At 41.0% G+C, this 26,590-nt stretch overlaps 1 long non-coding RNA gene and 1 pseudogene across 1 annotated transcript in view; one reads left to right on the forward strand and one right to left on the reverse strand.

The window, feature by feature from the left end:
- The window catches only part of LOC145721114 (uncharacterized), a 117,381-nt gene that overhangs the window by 64,308 nt on the left and 26,483 nt on the right, over nucleotides 1-26,590 (forward strand). The gene's annotated exons all lie outside the window — the stretch shown is intronic.
- Nucleotides 12,046-13,057, reverse strand: LOC102728025 (multifunctional methyltransferase subunit TRM112-like protein pseudogene; annotated as a pseudogene).

Here is a 26,590-nt window from a genome sequence, read left to right on the forward strand (position 1 = left end):
TTCCTTCCTTCCTTCTAAAATAGAGCCAAGGCTTTTTCTTTGAGTAAAGGGTCCACTGATTGGATCTCCCCCCAGTAGTTTTGCATAAGCCACACCCATAACTCAATACCTATGATTTCCAGCTTTCTTTCTTTTAATGTAGGAAGCAAACTGAAAGACACCTGTGAAGCAATCTGAATTCAAGGCCGTTTTGAATTTTTACTATTTTGCCCAATTACTTACAGTTGTTTTGCCCACATCTCATTAGACAGCATTTTTTTTTTTTTAAGCAACTGCCTTTACCAATTGTTTCCAGATTATTCTAGTTTAGTTTTCACGGAAACACCCTTTTTTGTCCCCAGAACTCATATTTCATCAGGTTACATAATATTGACCAAAATTATGTAATTGTAATAACAAGGAAATTTGGAAGAAAGAGTCTAAGCAACACACAACCGATTCTTGATAAGCACACACTTGAGATTGTAGGAATAGAAGCCTGTGGGTTCCTAGAATGTCCCGTGCCATTGGGTGTCCACATGCTGAGGGCATCAGTCAGCGTGTCCTCCAGGGGGACGTGAGACACCTGTGACCTGAGCAGCTGGCTAGTCTCGAGTGAGAGAGCTTCTAGCGTTCCACTAGCACCTCTTCCCACAGTGCACTGAAACCTCAGGCAAACCCCACGTGTGTCCTGCACACTCGACGTAAAGCTGATCTGCCTTAGAATGCAGCTGAGGTGCCTGACCTTAGAAATGCCAAGGAGATACTGCTCTAACACTTCTACTTATCACAGGGTCCCATGAGGTGGCCTTCACAGCAAGCATTTGAGTGAAGCTCCAGGGTGTGTAATTGTTTTAGCATAAATCAGTCCAAAGTGGGGAGGAAAGCTCTTGGGGATTATGGAACAGTGCTTGGCATGTTGCTAATATGTATTAAATAGCTCCAAATAAAAATGGACATGGCTTTCTGCTACACTAGGCAGATTGCTTGGCTCTCTGGGAGTTGAGTACTTGGAGGAGAAAAATGAAGGCTTCCAAGACTCTGGCTGGTGTCCTAGCAAAATTCATTTTCCCTTGTCAAGGTGACTGGTTCCCTGCAGGAAGGAAGGGAAGGCAGGCCCACCTGAGCATATCAGGCCAATGCCTTAAACTCTGATGATTCTTATTCTGCACAAAGCAAGCACAGTGACCTCCTGTGGAGAGAACCTGGATGGGGGTCAGGAGCCAGCCATCTTATTCTTCCTTGTGCTGAACTGGCCACATAACCTAAAGAAAATCCTTTGATCCCCGAGTGCCTCCACTGTTTTTTTTTTTTCCTGTAAAATGAAGATAAACTGAAAGCATTTGTGAAAGTCATTCACTGTTCATAACAAGTCATGCACTATTCAGGGGCAAGGACCATGCACTCATCTGCCTCCTCATCCTCTCTTCATTTAGAATCTGACTGATGTTGGTCTCCCCAGTGGTCCACCCACAAGAATTAATTAATGCCTCTGCCCTTGAAAGTGATTCTGCCCCTCAGGATTATCCTTGGAGCATGAAGATCATTGCCTACAAGAATATGGGGGAGTCAAGGAGTTGAAATACTGCAGTTGTTTTGATTTGTTTTTCTAAATTCTGACTGCTCTGAGGATTTTTAAGATCCTTTGCACCTACACCATCCCCCTTCTCTGAAGACCCAACAACTCCATCTTCCCAAACCTCCAGCATTGAGCACATGTTTAGAGCTTCCATCTCGGAGCAGCATGGTCTTTCTCTGCATCCCAATCACTAGGTGGCAGAGCAGGCAAAACAGCTCAGCCAGTGATTCCAGGAGCCCTGGGCTTTGTGATCCAATCTCTGGAAACTCTGTGCTCCCCCGTTACGGAGAGGGAGCTAACAGGGGAGTCAGCTGGTAAAACGTTCCATTACCGTGGATGAAAGGCCACCACCATGAAAACAAGTGAAACCAAAGTAAAATAGCAGCGAACAAAATGGAGGGTGGTTACATCTGATAAGGAACAAGGGAACCTGTAGTCCTTCCTGCTTAATAGTGGCTCAGGCCCAGAAAAAAGTTTAGAATGTGTTTCTGGAAGTTGTATAAAACAAGACTTTCTTTAGAGCCACCTTTGAGACCTGGGGTTGGGGTGAGGTGGATGAGGAAGTGAAGACCTAGGGAGGGAGCTCTGAGGACTGGCAAGGCTGGGAGGGCCCCAGGCAGCCTGGACCAGGTGACACTGCCATCTGGCTCCAGTTTCGTGGGCTTTGGAAAGTAAGTCGGTGTTCTGAAGGCAAGGCAAGAAGGTTCCCAGTGCCAGGGATCTGTTACTCTGGTAAATGAGAATTTGTCTCTAGGCCACGGATTCTGGAATTTCCCATAATTAGCATTCCAGCTGAACATTCAAAAGGCCTAGGCTTTTGGTAGGCCTGTAAATTAAAGCAGGATAAACTATTTAGTCTAGTTATGAGGCTAATGGTCTAGGAAACCATTGCATTTGTTATCTGTGAATTGTGACTCAGTTTTTGCATCTGTAAAGTGGCAATAGATTCAGAAAATTAAAAAATGTTAATGCTGGCAAGGATCTTAGAATTAATCTAGTCTAATTCCTTTATTTTAGAGAAAAAGATTCTAAAGCCAGACACATGAAGCTTGTTACTCTAATAATATTACCATTAATAGAATTCGTGTTGTGCTGAATGACCTAAGTATAGAAATTATTTAATCCTCAAAAATTCTTTCTATTATCCCTACTTCACAGATGAGTAAACTGAGACTTAAGAAGGTCGAGCATCTTGCCTAAGGTCATACAGCAAGGAATGGGCACAACTGGGACTTGAGATCAAGTCTAGTGCATTGTGGATTCCAAGATCTTAGAGAAATAGGTCACAGCAGCACATGCAGAAAGTTTTTCTTTTTCATATCTCAAGAACCATAAAGGTGAGATGTAAGGAAGAAAAGGGTGCATTATAAAACAACCCCATGCTGCATCGTCTGACAATAATATTGACAATGATAATAATGAGAAAGAGTGCTATGTGTTAGATACTGTATTAATTTACATGCCTAGGGGCGCCTGGGTGGCTTAGTCAGTTAAGCATCTGCCTTCGGCTCGGGTCATGATCCCAGGGTCCTGGGATCGAGTCCCGCGTGGGCTCCCTGCTCAGCGGGGAGTCTGCTTCTCCCTCTATCCCTCCCCCCTGCTCATGATCTCTCTCAAATAAATAAATAAATAAATAATAAAAATCTTTAATTTACATGCCTGGATTACATCAACCATTTAATCCTCACTTCAACACTATGAGAGAAGTGATCTTACTATTCCCATTTTATAGATTAGTAACCTGAGGTGCAGAGATGAGTCAAGGTCACACAGGTAATAAATGGTTGAGTCAAGATATGAACCCATGGTCCTAACCTTTCTGCTGTACATACATCTGGCATGACTGTTACTTAATATGTTTCCACACAACTGCCATATAATGACAATTTACATTTATTTATTTATGATGGCTTTGATCATTAATTACAGATTAAAATGTAATAACTAAGATGCATCTTATTGTTCTCAAGTATGTTGAAGGTGAGCAGTCCTTCTAGTCTCCAGATAACACTTCTAGATTAATATCTCAATTCCTGACCATTCATCCATAAGGATCTATTTGCTTAGGGCAAAGGGACTGACCTGGCTGCAGCTCACCCTTCTTCTGCCCTTTCTTCTTCAGAACTGGGAAACCTGCCCACCTTTCATCTCAGCTTTGCCCCCTTTGATTGGTGGTATTGAAGTAGTGTTGCAGATGGGACAAACGTTAGGTTTTGTGAAATTGTGGCATGCATAGGTTGAAAAGTACAGAATGAAATTACTCAAAGTAGAAGATCTTTTCCAAATGATTTCATGTCTAAGATTTAAATTATTCACTTGAGAAATTAATCAGTTTGGATTTTAGAAGTTACTGTAGGGTGGGTTTTTTCTTTTTCTTTTTCTTTTTTTGCCTCTAATGGATAATTTGAGGGACTTGGCTTTTATATTAAGAAGATAAAACATGAGCTTGCAAAGTTAACATCTGATCTTATTGCCTGGTGGGATGCCTAGGAAAAGGATTCTCTGATGAGTCTTATATCCTGAGGTGCCTGAGGGCGGGAGCTACATATATGCTATTCTCTTTGTCTATTATTTAATGCAGAACCTTGCATAACTGGATACCATACACTTGCTTGTTAAATGATAGATAGGAGCTGATTTGAAAAGTGAAGGTCCCAACTACAGAGTTGACCCCTTGCTGGGCTAACTATCTCTCCTTATTTGGCCTTCTTCGTCTCAGCTGCCTGCCTGCATCTGGCTCTGAGCTGGATGGTCATCCCCGTAAGACACAAGATATGGGTTAATAAAGCTGATAAAGTGTGCATTTTATTGAGCCTGTTCCTTTTTCGGAATAAGGCCCACTGAATCATGCCAGTCTTCTTAGCTTTAACTCTTACATGATAATATATGGTAATATCTGTATGGTATTACATGATAATGGTAATATCTGTATCTGAGCATGAAACTAGCCCCAAGTGTGTCTATCCATGGTCCCTAAACCCATGAATGACTGCCACTCTTTTGCTTATCTACTTGTTTAATTTTTCTACTCATTTTCAACTCTTTAAAAAAGGATTACTCTTCCACTCACAATCCATGTCCCCTTCCTTTTCCTTCACTTTAGTTTTATGTTTTCTAAGGAGAGATCTAGTCTTAAAATTGTCATAGCTATGGTTTTTTGAATGCCACTGTGTATCTGGATCTATGCTTGGAACTTCATTACTAATTTGTAGTAATTGTCATCACTGTACACTTACTATGTGCCAGGCACTGTGCTAAGTGCTTTACAGACATTGGTTCACTTAGTCCTTATCACAAGCTTATGAGGTGAGTATTATTATTAAATCCATTTCACAGTTGAGGAGACTGAGGATCAGTGAAGTTAATTAACTCTCCTGTGGCTACCCAGCTAGTAAGAGGCAGAACCTAGAATCAGGCAGTCCAACTCCCTGCCTTATACTCGTAACCACTACAATATATAGTCTCCCCTTTAAATCTGCAGTCTTGCATATTCTTCATAACCATATTGCAAAGTCATGTTATTACTGTACATAACTAGTAAGATCCATATTTTGATCTCACAGTTGTCTACTTCCTGAGCCCATGCCCTTTCCATTCTTCAAATTGCCTTTGAGAAAGATAGACTCTGAATTGCCCACCATCACCTGCTCAATTATTCCTTTCTCAGGCACAGAGAGATAGGCAGAATTATTTATCCCACACATGATGCCTAAGCAAATCTAGTGGTTTAGTCCATTGGTTTACCAATGACTTTAACCTCAGTATCCTTTCTTCAGATTTTATATGGTAAACCATTATGTTCAAGAGATCAAGACAAAGCTCCTGGGCTTGAGTTAGGAGTAGGGGATCTGTGCCCTTCTTGTGCCTACCTCCTATAAGTCATGGTTTCTTCAGCAACTCCATCAAATTTTGAAGGACACCAGAAAGCACAGCTGGAATATCACTGATTTCAGCCTAAGTCAAGGACACATGGCAATCATCCCTAAGTGGAAAGTTATTTATCCCATTTCTGTATTTATCAAGCATAATGTTATTTCAAGGCATCAATGGTTTCAAAAAGAAAAGTGTCCTAATCTCAGTCAAAGGTACATATTATAGCCTGTGTTCATATGGTGACCATTAAAAGAAATTTATTGGTGAGATCAAATCAATAAGCACTCCTCTAGTGCCTACTAGTCTTGGGAATACAACATTCAGTAATGACCTGGTAGCTTCTACTCTAAGTTATCATATAATTATTATTTTCTCAGACTGATTTAACCCCAGTTAGGGCCACTCTAGGACTATAGTAAAAAAAAAAAAAATTAGCTGTCTTGGATTTTTCCTCCCATAGGGACATCAACATCCAAGCTATGGATACATCACAGACTTTGGTCACTCTATGATTTCACTAAGCAACTGGAATCAACCATAGCTCATTTTCTTCCTACAGACAACCCAGAGAACATGGACCTCAGCCGCTGGTTTCCTTTATATGAAACCAAAATCGATCATAGATAACTCATGATGAAATGTATCATGAAGCCAAATTTAAGTTTTTTGGCTGCGTCTATTATCTTTACCATTTTATTATCAGATTAATCTGAATTTTGACAGATATAATGATAGGTAAATCTGACTCTTCTGGAGTGAGGGAAGTGGGAAAGATGCCACATTCATCTTTCAGGTTATGGGTATATGGGGTGTGGCAAAGAATAGTATGTGTCCACCAAATATCACTCCTTTGTCTTTTAGGCACACACCTAGACTACATTTCCAAGCCATCTTTGCAATTAGGTGACATCATGTCACTGAGTTCTGGCCTATAGATTTTGGCAGAAGTGGTGTGTACCATTTCTAGGCTGGCCCATAAAATTACCCTACACAACTCTCCATGCTCTCTTCTCCTGTATTTTCTGGCTGAGTGGAGAGGACTCTGAGGATTTAGAGGAGAGTGGAATCAGAGGGTGGAAAGAGTACAGGTTTCTCAATGACTATGTAAAGCAACCCCCACTCCATCAACCTGCACTGGACTGTAACAGTGAGAATCAAAATTTCATTGTGCAAAGCCACTGAGATTTGGGTAATGCTTGTTACAGGAGTTAGCCTACTCTGACTAATACAGAGGTACAGTGAATAGAGCATAAGAATTAGAATCAGACAATTCCGGGTTCTACACAAACTTTTCCACTTACCAGCTGTGTGGCCTTGCACCAATTACTTAACCTCTCAGAGTTTCAACTTCATTTGTGAAACGGGAATATAATAACACTTACCTTATAGGATTGTGGGAAAACTCTATGAAAACATATGTGTATAGTGTCTGTTACATAGCAGGTGTAGCAAGATTACAGATTTACTCACAAAATCCAGTTGTGCAAAGAAAATGTAATTTCTTTATTTCTCCATAACTGACTGAATTTTCTTCAAGATCCTTCAGCCCTGAGGTAGCAGGAAAACAAATGTGAACTTTAAATGACCCAATTAACAATATGTCAGTCTCCTTTTGGTTTAAAACCACCTCTTTCAGGTAAATGCTTAGGCTTTTGGAATCCTTCCCCTCAAGGTGGTAGATGGGGGAGTTTATTCTGTCGCCATGGCAAAGAGGAGTGGTCCCAGACATCTTCATGCAGGCTCTTGGGGACTCTCTGAGTCCACACTGGCCCTGCTGGATCTCGTCCCTTCCCTATATTGTCAGTGCTTGCCCAGCTGGAATCTGCTGCTGGAAACTTGAGACCTCTTTTCTCTCAGTTTGGTGATGGCCTGGTGGGCCTCTCTTTTGACCCAGCTGGTGCTGTGTAGCCTTCTGAGATCTGGCTGTGACCCCCACGTGCTTACTGGCCTGGACTGCCCTTGGCTGCAGGGTCATTTTGCTCCACCCTGATGACCCCTCTGGCAAGCTGACTATCCAGCAAGTCAGTTACTTTCCAGTTCCTTCTCTAGTGAGTGCATCCAGGAACTTCTGAATACTTTCCATATAGGAAGGAGATTTCAGGAGACCAGCTCAGGCCTTCTTTCAGCCTAACCATGATTTTGCTATGATACGGCTGCTGTGTGCTCAGCATGGGGTAGGGGCAGTACTCTGCCAGACAGTCTTTCCTCAGAGACTCAGACAAGGACAGAGGTTTGCCTTTGGTATTTGGGACTGACAGACTCAAGGGTGACCCCTTGTGTTCCCCACTCCCTCCTCCCCTTGAGTTTGGGTGGGACCTGTGATTGCTTCTACCAAACAGAATATGGCAAAGGCATGCAGTATCAGTCCTGTGATTACATTATATTATAGAAGACTCCATCTTGCTAGTAGACTCACTCTATGGACTTCCTTGCTGACTTGATGAAGTCGCCACGTTGGTAAAGCTCATATGGCAAGAACTGTTGATGTACTCTAGGAACTGTGGGTGACCTCTAGGGTCTGTGGGGCCAGCAAATATCAGCCTATAAGAAGCAAGGGCCACGAGACAATAAAAACTGCCAACAATCTGAGTTTGGAAGTGTGTTCTTTCCCGCCAAGCCTGCACATGAGAACTCAGGCTGGTTGACATCTTGATTGCTGCCTTGCAAGGCGCTAAGCAGAGTACCTGTGAGATAATACATGCATGTTATTCTAAGCTACTAAGTTTATGGAAACTCATTTTGCACCAATTATTAACTCTCAAGAACTGGCTGAGAAGAATTGTTCACAGCATTCATGTCCCATAATTTCTCTCCTACCTCTGTTCCCTTATGCTTCACACAGTCCACTGGGGGCTAGAAGGACAGATTTTAACCCTCTTTAGTCAAGTGGGAGGACTCCTCCCTCTGTACCCACCTACACACACATCATTACTTCCTCTTGCCTGAAGTTCACTCTCTCTAGGTGTAGAGTGGCTGCTAGGAAACATAAGTTAGAAGAAGAGGTAAAAGGTATAAAGAGCATATTATATTAAAAATAGTATCCTCATGACATAGATAATAATACATAGTTTCCTTCCCTTTAGTTGGTATGAGCGTCATTGTTTTCCCAGGTCAGAAGTCATACTAATTTTCTCTTGAGATTTGCCCTATCTTAAACTTCACCTGGCATGAGGAAGGCCATCAAAGCCAGGTGGCCTGCATACTTGGATGTAAATATGACTTACTACAAATGCTCAGAGAGTCTGGTTTCCCGTGGGAATGCTTCTGTTGGAAAGATGATCAGGATAAGTAACTAAGGAAAGGGTTCATGGAATATAATCACAGATTACTGGACCTGGGAGGAGAAGTATAAAGTCCAAATACTCTCATTTTATTGAAAAGGGAACTGAGGCCCAGGGAAGTAAAATGACTTGTAAAAATTGACCCTCTTATTTATTCTAAAGTTGGAACCAGAATCTGAACATTCCAACAAGGAGTCCATACACTAGCTTTCTTAAGATATCATGTACATACGGCAAATAAGTGTGTAGCAGAAAATTCTTTATGAAGCAAGTTTTGCCAGAGTGGATTATTTTTTAAATCCACCTTCTTGAGACCTCTTCTTTTTGCAAGAATTAAGTTTTATCCTTTTCTGCTGGTAAAAGAAAATGTTCCCAGGAAAAGTCAAAGAATATCTGCTTTTCTCTGACCCACCAAATGGTAATAACAGCTGTAGAAATATGTCCCATCACATCCCAGGGAATGAGATATGGGGCATTTACAAACTTTGGGTTCCAGTTGGGGTTGTCTGGATCTGGACAGTCTGCTGACCCTTGGCCGGAGACAGAATTTTTTTAACTGTGCTTTTATGTATAGTTTCCTCTGTCTCTATCTCTCTTTTTTTCCTCTTAAGAAGGGGAACTAGTCTTTATATCATTTTTTTCTTTTTAGTCTTGAGTTTCTGACAAAGCCATGGAAATATGAATACAGCCTTTGTGAAAATGAGTGAGAATCTTTTTTAAAAAACAATTCTTCTATCACTTTTATTCATTTTGCAGAGATTCTTTTCACTCTTAGAATTAGAAAATAGTCTAGGTCACAGAGAATGACCTTTTTAAAGCATGTTGTTATCTTATTCCTAATTCTCATAAGAGAGCTCCCTGCAGATGAGTAGCTCGAGACACTGTTAACATTGCTTCATTTTATTCTTTCCCAATCCTGACAACAGCCAGTTTATGATGTCAAGCATGGTGCCGTCTTTCCAATTTGTGTGAGACAGTGTAGTGTGGTGGATTAGAACTCTGGTTATGGAGTCAGACAGCCCTGAGTTCAGAGCTCTGTGATTTTCGGTGAGTTTGTCTTAGTTTCCTTATATGTAAACTGGGGAGAGTAATAGTGCTGAGCTCATAGGGTGTTATGAACGCCTAGCCCAGTGCTTGGTGCATAGAGAGTGCTATGACAACACACAAGACACTCATTAGAATTACTGTGCCTGGGACACCTGGATGGCTCAGTTGGTTAAGTACCTGCCTTCGGCTCAGGTCATGATCCCAGGCTCCTGGGATCAAGTCCTACATCGGGCTCCTTGCTCAGCAGGGAGCCTGCTTCTCCCTCTCCCTCTGCCTGCTCTGCTTACAGCTCCCCCTGCTTGTGCTCTTTCGCTCTGATAAATAAATAAATAAATAAATAAATAAATAAATAAATAAATACATCTTAAGAAAAAAAAAGAACTACTGAGCATATTGGATTATCAATATTCCTAGCTGGACTGAAAATTCCATTGAAGCAGGCACTAATGTCTGTCTTGTTCGCTGTTAAAATCCCAACATCCAGCTTAGTGCCTACTACATAGTAGGTGTTCAGAATATATTTATGTGAATAAATAAATAGATAAATGATGGTCAAAAACTGGTAATTATTATTACCTTGGACTTGGGCTGCACACCAGCACATCACACAGGCCAGCTGAGTCATCTCTGCAACATCTTGTCCCATATACACATCCAAGCTTCCCCATGCAGAGATGTGGGTATCAACTCCTTCTAGGCCTCCTACCTTGGATATATTTAATTCAAGTTTAGCAATTTGGATATTATCCTTCATAATCTGGCATTGATGGAAGCCTATAGAAAATCCTAGCAGTTAGGCGTTTAAAAAACAGTATCTAAAGAGCTAGAAAGGGCAAGTGTTAAAATAATCTGGTTAGAAAAGCAAAGTTTCTTATAACTTAGTTCTCAGAATTCTCAGAATTCACAACCCAATGTGAACCCCTCATGAGTTCAATAATTTCTAAGGAAACTGAGGCTTTTAATGTTCCTGTTCCATTATAGATAATTTCCTTCTCATAGGAGGCCTCTAACAGCAGTTGAGATGGAAATAAAAATAGTCTGAGGAGAGAGAGTGGGAGAAATAAAAAAGGAACATAATATGGAAGTGAGAGAGATCCCTAGGAGATGGAGAGTTTTGTAAACAAGCTCTCTCTAGACAGTGATTGGATTCATTTTTATGTCTCTAGAGCCTAGTGCAGAGCATGGGCATGTTTGCTGATCAGCACACATTCTTGGGGGAAAGGGAACCTATAGGGTGAGATGGTGGTGGAGGGGATAGGGTTGGAGCGCAAAAAGTTAGAGCAGGGGGCACCAAAACAGAACAGAAAGAGGAAGACAAGCACTTGGAAGGATAAAGGGGGAAAGACAAGAAGCTGGAGTGAGAGGCTCTTCTACTTTCACTTGTACTCTTTTGATTTCTTTACTTAAGAAAAGCAACAAGGGAGAAATATGAAGAGCAGAGAGTTCTAGAAGGAATTGAAGGCAGAGGTGGGAGGTAAGACTAAATTCCTTGTTCCTGTTTTCACTCTGATAATGTTAGGCCTCTAGTCTGATTCTCCACTGCCTCTTCCTATTTGTCTCTCCCACTAGACCGTAAGCGGCTTGAGGGCAGACAATGTTTTATTCCTCTTTGTGTTCACCACTGGACCTAGCTGGGCACCTGGTTCATTTGATATTTAATGAATTGAATTGGCAAGAATAGTTGATGGTTATCTGTGAGCAGATGTATTCATACACAGAAACTGCACTTCTTCACTGTAATGGGGCAACCAATTCATCCTCTGCCCTCTGTCCCATTTGGAACAGGAAACTGTAAATAAAAAGGGAAAATTTGTGCACTTCCACACATGATGTTATTGAAAATCACTAGAATAATTTAATCAGAATAGTATACAACATAAGTCAACTCTATTCTTGGGGATTGTTAAAAGGAAAGCCTATCTCCAACTGAGACAAAAAGCACTCAGAAGCGTGCATCAGTGTTTCCTTATAATCTACTAGTTCTCATCTCAATTTAACTTATTCCATGGGTATAAGGTAACACAATTTCTTCCCGCTATAAGGTCCTGTCTATTACAGGCCATTCAGTGTCAGAAATAGGTAAAGTCATGACCAGGGATATGGCTTGAATATATATATATATATATATATATATAATGATTATGTGTTTATTATATAATATATAATATAATAATTATATATTTATTATGAATATAATAAATATTTATTTATTTTTTGGCTCTGAACCTCTAATGAGAAAAAGAAATATATCGAGCTCAAGAACACTGTGTTTCGTGTGTCACTGGGTCAAGGGTGGGGATACACGACAGACCTAGGAACAGGATATACATAAACAAAAACATTCATGGTTACAGACTGAAAAACTAGTGCCTGCCACGATTCAGTTTCGGTTTTCTCATCACTCAACAGCATGTTGGGCATCCCGCGACTGATGGGGAACAGACGTCCAGACTCTGGGCACTACGAGGTGCCCTCCAACACATCCACCTCCAGCAGCACGTGGGGCATCTGCCTCAGGAATTTCTCACCATGCTCATACCCTTCAATTGGCCCTTTGGGCACCTTGACCAGATATACCTGCGGTCTCCAGAAGCGCCACGCACTCCATCTTGGGTATGGTATGCACTACGAAGTTGGGGTTGAACTCCACCGGGTTGACCTCTGTGGCCTGGAGATGCAGAGGGAAGCCACGGGGACTCACCCCCCTGCACATGTGAGCTCAGCAGGTTGTGGATGAGCAGCTTCCTGTTGCCACAACATGTGCTCTCAGCAGGCCAGAACCGGAAGAAGGCAGAAACTCGCTTGGCTGGAATATGTTTAAAGTATTCAGGAGATGAACTGAAATGGAAGGATATAGAGGGGGAAAGAAAGTAAGGACAAGAGGAAGACAGAAAGAAGGAGCATAATGATCATGCAGTGGAGAATAATAAAGCTGCATTGTTCTTATCTTTGATATGTATAATTGATCAAGCCTATATTTCTGCATACTGAGATGGGAAGTTGTGGTTTAAGAGGAGTTGCAAGTTGGCCCTTGAGTGATGGAAAAAGTGTGTCATATATTTCTACGTGAGATCAGGTTCTCAGCCTTTTCTGGGTCAGAGAGTCCCTTTTAGTAATCTGATGAAAGCTAATGGGTCTTTTCCCCAGAAAAACACACAAAACCATCCAAAATTTTGCATGTGATTTTGAGAGTACATAGACTCCTGCAGCCCATCTATGGAGTCTGTGGCAGGACACCTTCTGATAAATTCTCAGTGTTTGTTACCTCTTACCCCAGATTTAAGCTTTCAGTTGCCATTTAACCCCAGAGCAGATCAGACACAAGGGCTCTCCATCTGTGGGTAGGGGTTATCTGGTATCTCCTCTGTATTTTTGGTGCAAACAGTTGGCCTTCCCGAAATGGGATCCACTATTAATAACTAATGTTTGGCTGAGGCAATTTGAAACAGTTTCCTCCAAAATGCTCTATGGGTGACATGAGTGAAGGAGACAAACTGAACACTAATGGTTTACATGAGTCTGTCAAGGGATATGTGGGGATTAGTAGTAAAGGAAGGGGAAGAAGAGGCCATGCATCAGTGTGAGATGCCTCAGAGCCAGCATGTGGCAATGTTACTATGTGATGTCACACATCTGTTTTCAAGCTGTGATAAGCTTTAGACTAGAACAAATAGATCTAGAAAAAGGTCAGGAATGGCAAACAGAATTCATCTTCCTTGGCAGTTCCAGTAGATTGTGTGGTAGCGGGTTATATCACCCCCCGCCCCGCCCCAGTAAATCGCTCCTCCTGGTATTTTCATCATTGTGTAACCACCTTTCCTCAAATCGAGGCCACTTCTCTGACTTGCTTTAACCAGTAAAATGTGGCAGAAGTGTGGTTGTACCAGTTTTGGCTGAAGCCTTAAGAAGATATGGCAGTGTCTGCTTTTTGCTCTTGGGAGCCCTAAGCTGTCATGTAAGAAGTCTGTTTGCCCTGCTAGAGAGACCATGTGGAGAGGCCATGTGGAGAGAGAGGAGGGACCCTGAGACTCCATGAAGGAGAACCAGGGAACCCAGCCAGCAACCGAGGCTCTAGTCATATGAACCCAGGAAAGTCATTCCAGCTACCCCCAGCCCTTTGAACCATCCTAACTGAAGCATCAGACACATATGTGAAGAAGCCTCTTTGGATGTTCTTGCCCCAGCAGGAGATATGAGAAGCAGAGATAAGCTATTTCTGTTGTGCCCTGTCCAAGTTCCTGACCCACAGAATTCTGAGAAACAATAACAATGGTTGTTTGAAGCTACGAAGTTTTGGAGTAAGGTTTTTGTTTTTGTTTTTTCAACAACTAATATACTACAAAATCAATCATTTTTACCTAGAAGTGGGGCATTGTTATTATAAAAACATAAACCTGTGGCATTGGTTTTGGGATTGGGCAGTGAGTAAGCTCTAGAAGAATCTTGAGAGGAATGTTAACACAATGCTAATAACAATAAGAAAATTTTATTGGAGGCCAGAGAAAAGGTGACCTGAACTATGTAATGGCAGTAAGTGGCACTATAATAACATGGAAGATAGAAAATATATATCTAATGAACTTGTGGATTTTCCTGAGAAGATTTCCTGAGAAGAAGGCTTTCCTGAGAAGAAGTAATTGCTTTTCATGGTGCCTGATAAGGTACAGATGGAGAGAGATAAATTAGAGAAGGAACCATTTCATTTTCCAGCAGAATCACGAGGGAACATTCCCAGCCCAGGACCTGCTGAGCTGGAAAATAAAACAGTTTCTCATTCCCAACGTCTCCAGCCTATAAAAAAATTCTTAAAGTAAATTAAAAGCTGGAAGTAGAGATTAATTCCATGACACTGCCAGTAAATCATGACCTTTGAGGTCAAAATTGGATCAAGGATGTGGTTGTAAGACCCTTTGTGAAAACCTCAGAAAGATTTAAGTTTGTGTCTTGTAGATCTTCTAAGCTGGACAATAGGGCTTTAAGAATTGTAAGTCCCTATTTCCTATACTGTCTCAGCTTAACAAAGAGTTTGCAAGAGTCTTCATGGCATTTTCCCATAGTACCTTGACTCTCAGCCCAAGGCAGAGAGGAACTTATTTTGGAGAGATTTGTTTCTAATGGATTAAATTATAATTTAATATAGCAGGCACACAAAAACTTAAAATAATTATATCAGCATGGACTAAAAGGGACAAACATACCTAAAAATCAAAAGTAGTCTCTAAGGCCCTAACCTCTAATGGTCAGGAAGCAGATTGAGAAAGCTATTCTGCAGCAAACATAATGCATTTCCAACAGCGAAGAAGGAATGACTCAGCGGGCAGAACTAAGTCATGGAAAACTACTTTAGGGGGCAGAACTGAGCCCTGTGCCAGCAACATTGGAGGATTTCAGAATTGCTATGGACCAGTGACTTCCATGTGCCTCCAACATCCCTCCCCCATTTATGAATGGGAGTGTTTGTTGTGGTTATCCTGTCCCTTTCTCACTGCTGTGTTCTGGGTGTGTGGGGAGTAGAAAACTTTACTTTACTTGAACTTAAGGAACCATACCTGAGTATCTGTGCAGAGGGGACCATGCATCTGCAGCTGTACCTGATTTAGATAATGAAATTTCAGACTTTAAGCTGATGCTGTAGCCATGATAGGATGAGATTTTTGGAGATCTAAGGAGAGAGGGAATATATCCTGCACATGAGGGGAACATGAATTTCTATGATATTTCTATGGTAGCTCTCAAAATTTGGCTCCCAACAATTCCTCCCTGCCAGTATGTACAAGCTGCTCATCACATTAAGAGGTGGAAATTACTTCTTCTCATTCTCTTGAATGTGGGCTGATATTGTGACTGACTTTGACCAGTAGAATGTGGTAGAATGTGGTGGAAGTGATGTTTTATTGTTTATTTTATTATGTTCAGTTAGCCAACATATAGTACATCATTAGTTTTTGATGTAGTATTCAGCGATTCATTAGTTGTGTATAACACCCAGTGCTCATCACATCACAAAGGAAGTGATGTTTTAGAATGGGCAGCTTCCACTCGTGGAGCCTATCTGCCATATTTTGATAAGTCCAAATGATACAGAGATGTCAGGTAGAGAAGAACTGAGCTTCTTCAGTTGATGGCCCCATCTCAGCTCCCAGCTGAAAGCAAGCACCAACTGTCAGCCTTATGCAGAAGCCCATTTGGACATTTTATCCTTTCCAATAACAGCAGCCCAGGCATAATTACACAGGGTAGAAGAACCATCTAGGCAGGCCCAGACAACCCACAAAACTGTGGGAGATAATAAAATGGTTATTATTTTAAACCATGAGTTTTAGGGTGATTTGTTTTACAGCAATAAGTGAAACAGGTTGGTAGTGGTTTCTTGGAGTACCATGTTGAGAGGATTTTTAGGCTATATCCAGGCTTGGTAGGAAATATATTGTGACTGATTGCCAGTCTCTCATAGGGGCAGGAAGGGAGACTGGAATCCTGTGTAAAGCGGGACTGGAATTACCAGATCACGACTTACGCTATCTTGGTAGTCCTCAGAAAGAGCCACTGGCAGCTTTTTGTGAGAAAGTTGTGCCTTAAAAGTAATTAAAAACCTTGGCTTTTGATTAGCTCTGAGTTTTTATGTGTTTTGAGTTTGAATTTATCAGTTTCTGAAGAACTGTAACTCAGGAGAACTGACAGTAACTCAGTGATTGGGTCAGGCCAAGTGAAACCCTAAGGGATTACCACTAGGCTTCAGCCATCTTTGTTTTCTCCCTTCTCTTCTTCCACACTCCGGGTTGTGAATAGCTGTGAAGGGTCCCTGGAACTGTTAGCATTCTTGCATGTTGGTCTCTATTTTCCTGAAAATGTCTAAGCTCAAGCCCAGTATAATATAGAGGTGCTGAACATGTCTGTGAAAACTTCACTTGCTCATTCATTTTAATTTATCTATAGTTATCTTATGTGATGTGATGTGATGTGGTATTATATACAGTTTTGTCTATGCCAAACATCTTTCCAGGGACTGGGGAGAGAGAAATAAAAAAGGCATAGGTTCTAAGCAAGTCATGCCCCTATCTTCAAGGGGCTCATGTTTTAGTGTCCAGAAATCAATCTGGACATTACAGCAGGATAAAAACAATGCAGCAACAGAGTTGAACATTATAATAGTAACTAGCATTTATTGTACATTTACCATGTGCCAAGTATCTCATATAATCTTTAAAAATTTTAATTTAAATTATTTTTTATAATAGTTTTATTAAGATATATTTCACATATCACAAAATCCACCTCTTTAAAATATATAATGCAGTGTTTTTGGTATACTTACAGAGTAGTGCAAACCACCACCACTATCTAATTCCAGAACATTTGATCACCCCAAACAGAAATACCTACTCATCAGCAGGCACTTTCTATTCCCCTCATCTCCCTAGCCCCTGGTGATTACTAATCTACTTTCTGTCTCTGTGGATTTGCTTATTTGGAACTTTTCATATAATTGGAATAATTCAATATATGACCTTTTGTGTCTGGCTTATTTCATTTAGCACAGTTTTCAAGGCTCATCCATGTTGTAGCATGTATCATCTATCTCTTCTTATCACAAATAAAATTCCATTGTATGGAAATGTCATATTTTGTCTCTTCATCAGTTGCTAGACATATGAGTTACTCCTATTTTTTGACTGTTATGAATAACGGTATGGTGAACATTGGTATACAAGTTTATGTGGACATATATTTTTGATATTCCTAGGTATGTACATAAGAATGTAATTGCTGGGTCATATGGCAACTCTCTGTTTAACTTTTTGAGAAACTGACAAATTTTTATTGTCCATATTTTTATTTTAGCCACTCTAGTGGGTGTAAAGTGGTATCTCATTGTGGTTTTGATTTACATTTCCCTAAAAACTAATGGTATTGAGCATCTTTTCATGTGGTTGTTGCCCATCTGTATATTTTCTTTGGAGAAATGTCTATTCAAATCTTTTGCCTATTTTTTAATTGGGTTGTTATGGTCTTTTTATTTTTGAGTTTTAAGTTTTTTATATATTCTGGATATAAATTCCTTATCATATCTATGAATTACAAATATTTTCTCCTATTCTGGGTGGCATTTTCACTTCGATAGTGTCCTTTGAAGCCTCTAATTCTTTAATTTTGATGAAGTCCACTTTATTTATTATTTCATCTCTTGTGTTTTTTTTTTTTAAAGATTTTATTTATTTATTTGAGAGAGAGAGAGAATGAGAGAGAGCATGAGAGGGGAGAGGTCAGAGGGAGAAGCAGACTCCCCGCTAAGAAGGGAGCCCGATGTGGGACTCGATCCTGGGACTCCAGGATCACGACCTGAGCTGAAGGCAGTTGCTTAACCAACTGAGCCGCCCAGGTGCCGCTCATCTCTTGTGTTTTTGATGTCACATCAAAAAACTATTTTCTAATCCAAGCTCATGAAGACTTATTCCTATGTTTTCTTCTAAGAGTTTTATAGTTTAGCTCTTATATTTAGGTCTAGGATCGATTTTGAGTTAATTTTTATATATGATGTGAGGTAGGGGTTCAACTTAATTTTTTTGCGTGTGGATGTTCAGTTGTCTCAGTCTCATTTGTTGAAAGATTATTCTTTCCTGTCGAATTGTCTTGGCATCCTTGTAGAAAATCAATTGACTACAAAAAATGTAAGGGTTTATTTCCAGACTCTCAATTCCATTGACCTATATGTCCATTTTTATGCTAGTTATTTAATCTTTATAACAGTTACATGAGGAAGGTATTACTAAGGCTCAGGGACTTTGGGCATTTTGCTGAAGATCATACAATTAATATGCAGTGAAGCTAAGACTGGAAACTTGGATCCTCTGATACCAAAGTCCAGGCTAGAAAGTTAATACTCTGCTCTCCCAGGAGGGATGGCTGTGGTATGGATTTATATAGGCAGGGAATGCCAGGATGCAAGACATTTGAATTCAGGGTTTATACAACCTGTAGGGATGTGAAACTATATAAAGCAAAGTCAAAACCCAGGGGACAGTTGGAATGGAAAGAGGACAAGACATCACAATTAATTAGGGCCTTTGAAAGCTCAGAGGGAGCAACCTAACTAGCCTATGTGGTTCAGGGATGGTTTTCACAAGAAACTCACATTTAATCAGTGTCAGGAAATGTCTGTATAAGTTCACCAGGTTGTGTGTGTGTTGGATGGATGGGTTAGGAGAGAGACTAGAGGGAATAGCATGCATGAAGACCTAATGGTACTAAAGAAAATGGCATAGTCAAGGAATGGCAAGAACCCAGATAAAACTTAGGGGGAACTTTGGGAATTAGCTGGAGAAAAGACTGGAAAAGTAAGTTGGGAATATAGGGGCCACGAATGTACTGCCAAGGAGTTTGGTTTTTCTCCTGGAAGTAACTGTGAACAAATGTGGATTTTATGTAGAGGAGTTAGGTGTTCATGTAATTGATAGCACAGAGCAGGATAGATTAGAGAAGAAGGAAACAGCAGCAGAAGATGTGGATTGGGAGCTGTTGCAGGTGAGATATTGAGGAGAATAGGGATGGAGAGAAGAGGGCAGTTACCCAGGATGCATAATCAATAGGGTTTGATGATTGATTTGTTATGAGGGAGGGAGAGGCAGAGAGAGACAGAGGGAGATGGAGTGGGACAGAAGAGAAAAAGGAAGAAAGTGAAGGAAATAAACATTTTTTAAGGTCTAATACATGATAGCCTTGTTAATATGTTTCTATTTTCAGGTGAGAAAATATATTCAGACAAGTTTATCCAAAGTCACAAAGCTGTTAGTCAATGGTTAAAGCAGATTTCAAATTCAGTCCTGTTAGGCCCCAATGCCCCTACTCTTTCCTCCATACCATACTGTCAAAGATAAAGCTCAGATTTTGGGTACAGGTGAGAGGATGAGTACTGATACCATTTACAAGAAAAGAAAACAAGAAAGAGAAAAAAGAGTTGGTTTTAACAGGAAAAGGGTACAGAGATTCATTTGGGGGGCACATGATGTTTGAGATAGTTGTATGACACCAATGAAGATGACCTTCGCATGGTTAGAAATATGGGATCAAACCTCAGGAGAGGCACCGGGGCCTAACATACCACCCCAGAGCTCTCTTCTTTCCTACTCCTGAGCTGAGATGTTGGGTGATGCCATGGGAAACAGCTGAGATTGTCTATGGAAACATGGAGTGTGAAGAGAAGGAGGACAAAAAATGAACTGCTCACATGGATCAAAGATGAGGGATGGGAGAGTCTAGGGCATCTTCTCTGATGGCATCAGTTCATGGACACACCTGGGTTGTACCCACAGAAATTTTCCTCCCAGGCCTCAGACAGGCTTGAGTGGCAGCAGTGAGGGGCCCTTTTCTTCCTGTAGTGAACACTCAATAAATGATCACTATTATTATTACTGTGGTTATGATTCTGCATGTAGTAAAAATCAGCAACTATTTTTCAAGAGTATATTTAGTATAGTCCTCTTAAGAGGCAGGAATATGGGATAAAATGATTTTCTGTGGTCCTTCCCAGTCCCATGGCTCCATAATCCTCCACTTTAATATGTGACTAGTGAGTAAGAACTACCTTGAAATTTTGATTTCTGGTACAGAGTCTATCATTATACTTCCAAATTTTCTTGGGAAATATTTGAAGCCAAAAGAGACTTTCATTTTGTTCACTTTAAAGAAAGCTTCATTCATATTCATCTAACAAACATTCGTTTAACGCTTACTCAAATAAATAGTCCTGTGCTAGGTGCTATGGTGAAGCCAGGTTAAGTACAAAATCTCTATCCTCAAGTTGTTTGTAATGTAGTTAAGAGGGGAAGATGAGCATAGCTGTAAATGGAGTGGGTAACTAACCACAGTCAGAGAAGAGGCTTGAGGCTGGCCTTGAGATTGGGCGTAGTTTGGACAGTCAGGGATGAGGCAAGTCCAGGAGAGAAAAGGGAGATCTGAGTAGAAAAGAGGAAGGACAGATAGCCCAGGTGTGTTGTAAAAGCAGGAGTCGATTAGCCTGAGGGAAGCAGGGTACTGGTGAGGTATAGCTTTGGAGTCTGAGTTACAAAAGGGAAGGCAGGGTTCTAGGTGATGAGGCGCGCAGGTGTATCCTCATGCATCTACTCAGACTGGGCTCATCCTAGTCTTCTCATAGGTATGCCATCTTCTGTTCCATATGAAGTGGTATCTATAGGCAATTTGCTCCCATTCCAACCTTCTGAGATGCTTGGAAGAAATGAGGTTATCATGATATCCCAGCTATGGGAGAAACCCATTCACTACCACATACATTGGTCACTATTGCAGTTCTGTACATTATCCAGAACTTTTTTTACATTCGTGGAATATCTCCCCTATACTCTCTTTCCCAAAGCCATGAAGCCAGCCCTAGATGCTGCCATGTTAGGAAGCAGAGGCAATTCGTTCTGAGGACAATTGTTGATTGAAATGCTGTCTGATTTCTCCTCCCCATAGCTCCTAATCCCTCTCCTCAGTAATTTGTATGTATTCTATTTATTTGGGATAAAACCCCCCATAGAGGGACCTGGGGCACACTCTGTTTTGTGTAGCTCCTGAATGGCCAAGGAAGGGACCTTGGGAGAGGTTTCTTAGATACGAAATAGCACATAGATGATTTATACATAAATGAGTCAGAAATATGGAGATTAAGTTTTCGCTGAGATGCACATGAATTAAGGAGAAAAAGTGTTTGAAGCAATTTAAAAAGAAATGCCATGAAACTTAAAGCATATGGAAAATAATACAAGATGTTGAAGAAATCTCAAAACGGATGGGGTTTGGCCTAACGAGTCCTTGGAGCCCTTCCCCATTTCACAAAAATCTCATCATTTGAAGAAATTAACATGACTTTGGAGACCGGCTGAAAAGGGTCCATCTCTCCAGGTTTGACTGGCTCATCCCTAGTCTAATTGTTTGGATTTTAATTTTTTTTTTTTTTACCTTGTTCTGCGGTTCATGTCTAAATACTCGAAGATGTTTATATTGCATACATTCAGCTTTAATTGGCCCTTAAAAGAAGGTGTTGATTAGAATCTGCTCAACATCAACAGCTAGCTCACACAACATTCTGTAATTACTGTTTATTAATTTAGTTCAAGTGGCATAGTTGAAAGCCCTGTTCAGATGGGAGAAGTAAATTGTCACTGGTATTGAATATGTAAATTATGTGCATTGTAAATTTCCATGAAGAAATGTTTAAAGTTAAATGCTGTGCACATAAACCCTTCCGGTTTTATCTAACCCAACCCTTGGAGTCGAATCAGGTCTTTACTTAGAGAGCACATGGTGGAAGAACCCTATGGGGGTGCTGGGCCATTGCCCCAGGGAGGTGCATCTTACCTTGAGTTTGTAAAATGAGATTTTGTAATCAAGTTTTGTTGTGTGTGTTCCTTTTTTTCATGAAACAAGGCAACGCTAATGTGCTCTCTTTATCTTTGTTCACAAAGCTCTTGGATGGAATGTCCCAGCAGATTTTCTAAGGCTGTTTGGCAATCCAGCAAATTCCCCTGCTTCCCTGAGGAAGCTTCTAGATGCTGTTGGGTGGCATGCTGCAAACAACAGAAATTGAAGACAGCTTTTCTTCAGCAAATAGCTGAAATAAGTTACTGTGTGTGTGTGTGTGTGTGTCTATGTGTTTTCTTCCCCTAGAATATCAAAGAAGATGGCAGAAACAGAGGCAAATTCTCAAGTTGGGATTGTTTCTTAGAGCCCAAACCATCTGATCTCTGGGAGCTGTATTATAGGGATAGAGTTTGGTTTAATCAATCTGGTTGGGGAAAATTTATTATATCAAAGGTTGTCTTAGATTCTTGCTGTATTTAGGTAGAAGTAAGCAAAATTTTCTTTCAAACCTCAGGAAGTAACTAAAACACTTTGCTTTTTTCTATACTAATGGTGCTTTGGGCAAGTTACTTAATCTACCTGTTCCTTGGCTTTTTATCTGTGAAATTGGGAAGATGATAGTACCTACTTCATGGAGTGGATGCAAAGATTAAATGAGATAATGCTTGCTCAGTGCTTAGAACAGGGCCTGGCCATAATGTAGGGACAATAAATGTTAACTGTTATTTGTCCTTGTAAAAGTTTACATGTTAAAACTGGATCCCCAAATGCTTTTATACATTCATTAAAATATTTCTTTTCTAGAGATTTCTGATTATTTGGGGAGAGTCTGAAATTCGTGGCTAATCAGAGAAGATACTTTAAAAAAATAGAGAAGAAAACCAAGGGTTTTGTAAGTGTGAAAATTTAGTTATAATTTTTTCCCTAAAGGTTGAAAAGAGTAGTTGAGGCAAAAAGTACATCTGGCTCTTATGTCGCCGAAGCCCACACATGCCCATTTGGGGGGCTTTCTGGCTTTGTACAAGTTTTTCAGCCCAGATGTTGGATGTTTTCAATTTTGTAGAATCTGACTATAAATGAACTGAAAAAAAAATGGCCCAACTGTTACTGGGACTAATTATGATAGTTCCAAGGAGAATGTGCATGCTTTCACTTTTCCTTTATGAAATGTTCCTCAAGAAAGCCTTTTGATTGAATAAGCCTTTCAGATGATAGCTGACATTTTCAGTAATAATAATCCTACTTCAGATTCATAGAGAGGAAGTAATGGAAATGCAAAGTGTTTTACAGATGCTGCCTTGTTTATTTGCATCACCCTCCTGGGTGGCAGGTGGCAAGAATTATTCTCCCTGTTTTACAGATGCAGAAACTGAGGTACTGAGAAATAAAAGCATGAAGCATAAAAGTTCTAGAGCAGGTCAGCGATGGAACAAGGAAGTCTTATAAACTGATAGAACTAAATTCAATCTAGTTAGGAGCCATATTCTAAGGACACTCATGTTAATGAGAGCTCCTGTCAACCAGGTGAACCCGCCTTCATGGATCAGATGTGTTTCAGCTAAGTTGTCTATTCATTGCTGTAAAGCAAATCCCATTTTCCTGTTAGTGTCTTTTGAAAAGACGTGGGCCCCCAAATTACTCCCATAGTTAGAGCTCAACATTTTTGACATGGGAGAGAGCTGAAAGTGGTTGCTCAGGCTGTGGCTATTTTTAATCCCTCCACCTCCCACCTCATTAGTGTTTTGAGAAGTCGGGAAGAAAGATGGTATGGAGCTGAGAGGAGAGTGCAGTATTCTGTACCCCACCCCCCCACTTGGTGTTCACTCTGAGCAATCTTTCTCTAAGCCATGAGGAGTTCTGTCCAGCCAGAGGTCCCCCCAGGGCGGATACTTAATACCCATGGAATCTAGCTTTGCATCTTCCTTGGGTGGTACTAAGCTGTATTTTCACGGATCACAAGTAAGCAACACCATCTTATGCTTGGTTTAGTTATTTAAAATATTTTGTTTGTTTATTGATCTTTGCCCATCAATGCCCTTCTTGCATGTCAGGTATAGACTGGTGGTGGGAAGAGGTGAGTAGAGAGATGAGCAGGGAGTCTCTGCCTTTGAGGAGGTTGGAGCTCACACCAGGGAGGGGGACAGAAGCAAATCAACACCTCGCCCTGTCCTATGGAGGCTTCCAGGGGACCTGTGGAAGAGTGGATAGGAATTAGCCAGGTGAAAAGGCAGTGGGATGTCATTTCAGGCAGAGGGTGTGGCATATGCAAGGTATAGAAACTTGAGAGAGCTTGACCTCCAGGGAGCAGTGAGGAGTGAACAGTGTTGTATGGCTCTCATGTGTGGTGCACATCCAAATTGACTGGACATAGAAGTGGAGATAGGTGGAACCCAGGTCCAGAAATTACTTTCTTTCTTTTTTTTTTTTTAAAGATTTATTTATTTATTTATTTGAGAGAGAGAATGAGAGAGAGCACATGAGAGGGGGGAGGGTCAGAGGGAGAATCAGACTCCCTGCCGAGCAGGGAGCCCGATGCGGGACTCGATCCAGGGACTCCAGGATCATGACCTGAGCCGAAGGCAGTCGCTTAACCAACTGAGCCACCCAGGCACCCCAGAAATTACTTTCATGTTGAGAAACATTTCCCTGAAGACCATAAGGCATCACTGAAAGCTCTGATATGACAATGATTTGAGCACAACCAGCTGAAGTCTTCCAGTTCTACAGAACCATCTGGTTTCCTACCTTGCCAATGGAGTAAATCTGTATATTTATGTGTTTATTAGTCAGAGAAGCAGAACCAATAGGATGAGTGTGTGTGTGTGTGTGTGTGTGTGTATTTTAAGGAAGTGGCTTGCATGGTTCATGATTATGGAGGCTGGCAAGTCCAAAATCTGCAGGATGGGCCATCAGGCTGGAGATCAGGGAAGAGTTGATACAGCAGTTCAAGTCTAAAGGCCATCTGCAGGCAGAATTCCTTCTTGCTCAAGAGAGGTTATTCTTTTGTTCTCTTCAGTTCTTCAACTGATTGAATAAGGTCTGCTCCATTATGGAGGGCAATTTGCTTCCCTCAGAGTCCACTGATTTAAATGTTAATTTCATCCCAAAACACTCTCACAGAATCATCCAGAATAATGTTGATTATATTTCTGGGCACTATGGCTCAGCCAAGTTGATATTTAAAATTAACCATCACAAAGGGAATATATATATATTCACATGGGTGTAGTATTCCTACAATCCTGTTTTCCATAGAACTCCATTCATTCATGCATTCTTTAAAAATACTTATTGAGTGCCTTCTATGTGCCAAGCTCTGGAAATCCACGAGGAAGCCAGATAAGCAGTGTTGCTGACTTCTTGGAACTTTCTAGTAAGGCAAGGATTGGCAAATTATGACCCATGGGCAAATCTGGCCCATAGACTATTTTTGGAAGTTAAAATTTATTGGGACACAACCATGTTCATTTATTTATGAGTTGTTTATGACTGCTTGCATGGTACAATGGCAGCATTGAATCGTTGCTACAGAGACAGTATGCCCTGAAAATTCTAAAATATTTAGTATCTAACACTTTATAGAAACTTTGACAATCCCTACATTGGAGTATAGAGATAGTAATGGCATAGACAAATAGACATATAATATGATGTCAGGTAGTCAGTAGTGCTTTGAGGAAAAAATAAAGCAGGGCAAAGGGGTAGAGTGATGGGGTGCTGTTTTGACATGGCAGTTCGGAAAGCACTCTCCGTAAAGATGATATTTGAGCGGGACCTTAATGACGGAAGGGAAAGCCATGAGAATGCCCAGGGTTAAGTGAGTCCCAGGCAGAGGACACAGCAAGTGCCTGGTATGCTTGAGGATCTGGAGATGAACAGAATGCCAGGGCTGATCCCCTGCAATCTAATTCTCTCATCGCATGCATCCAGGATGGTCTGTGTTTCACTAAAATTGGCTGAGAGATTAGGTTCTTGCAAAGCGTGTTTTGAGTTTTTGATTCTGCAGCATTGGAGACCAAGTCTTCATAGCTTCCTCATTGGTCTACTGAAGCCCACATGGGACCAGTTGCCTCCATGTCACCCTCTCTTCCCCTCAATTTGCCACCATTGTGGAGAGCAAACTGCAAATTGCTCAGCCTGGCAATCCAAACCCTCAGTGGTCAGTCCTATTCCAGCCCCACTTTCTGACATGGCATCCAAGTTTCTTACCCGTGCAGTTCACACTGCCCCCAAACTCCCTCCTCTCAGAGTTCCTGTATTTCTCCTTCCTTCATGCTGTTCATCTTCCCCTCAGCTCATGCCATCCTACTTCTGCAGTGCCTCACTCCATCTTTCTCCTTGCTCTCTCCACTTCCCTCTCTCTCTCTTTCCTCCTTCTTTTCCTCATACCTCCAAGTCCCCTCCCACCCACTGCTTGTTCTTGACTCTCCATCAGCATTGACTGAGTTAATCTAATCCTGTTTATGCATTT

Source organism: Leptonychotes weddellii, chromosome 4 (assembly GCF_054177405.1).
Source record: "Leptonychotes weddellii isolate Sample4059 chromosome 4, ASM5417740v2, whole genome shotgun sequence".
NCBI lineage: Eukaryota > Metazoa > Chordata > Mammalia > Carnivora > Phocidae > Leptonychotes > Leptonychotes weddellii.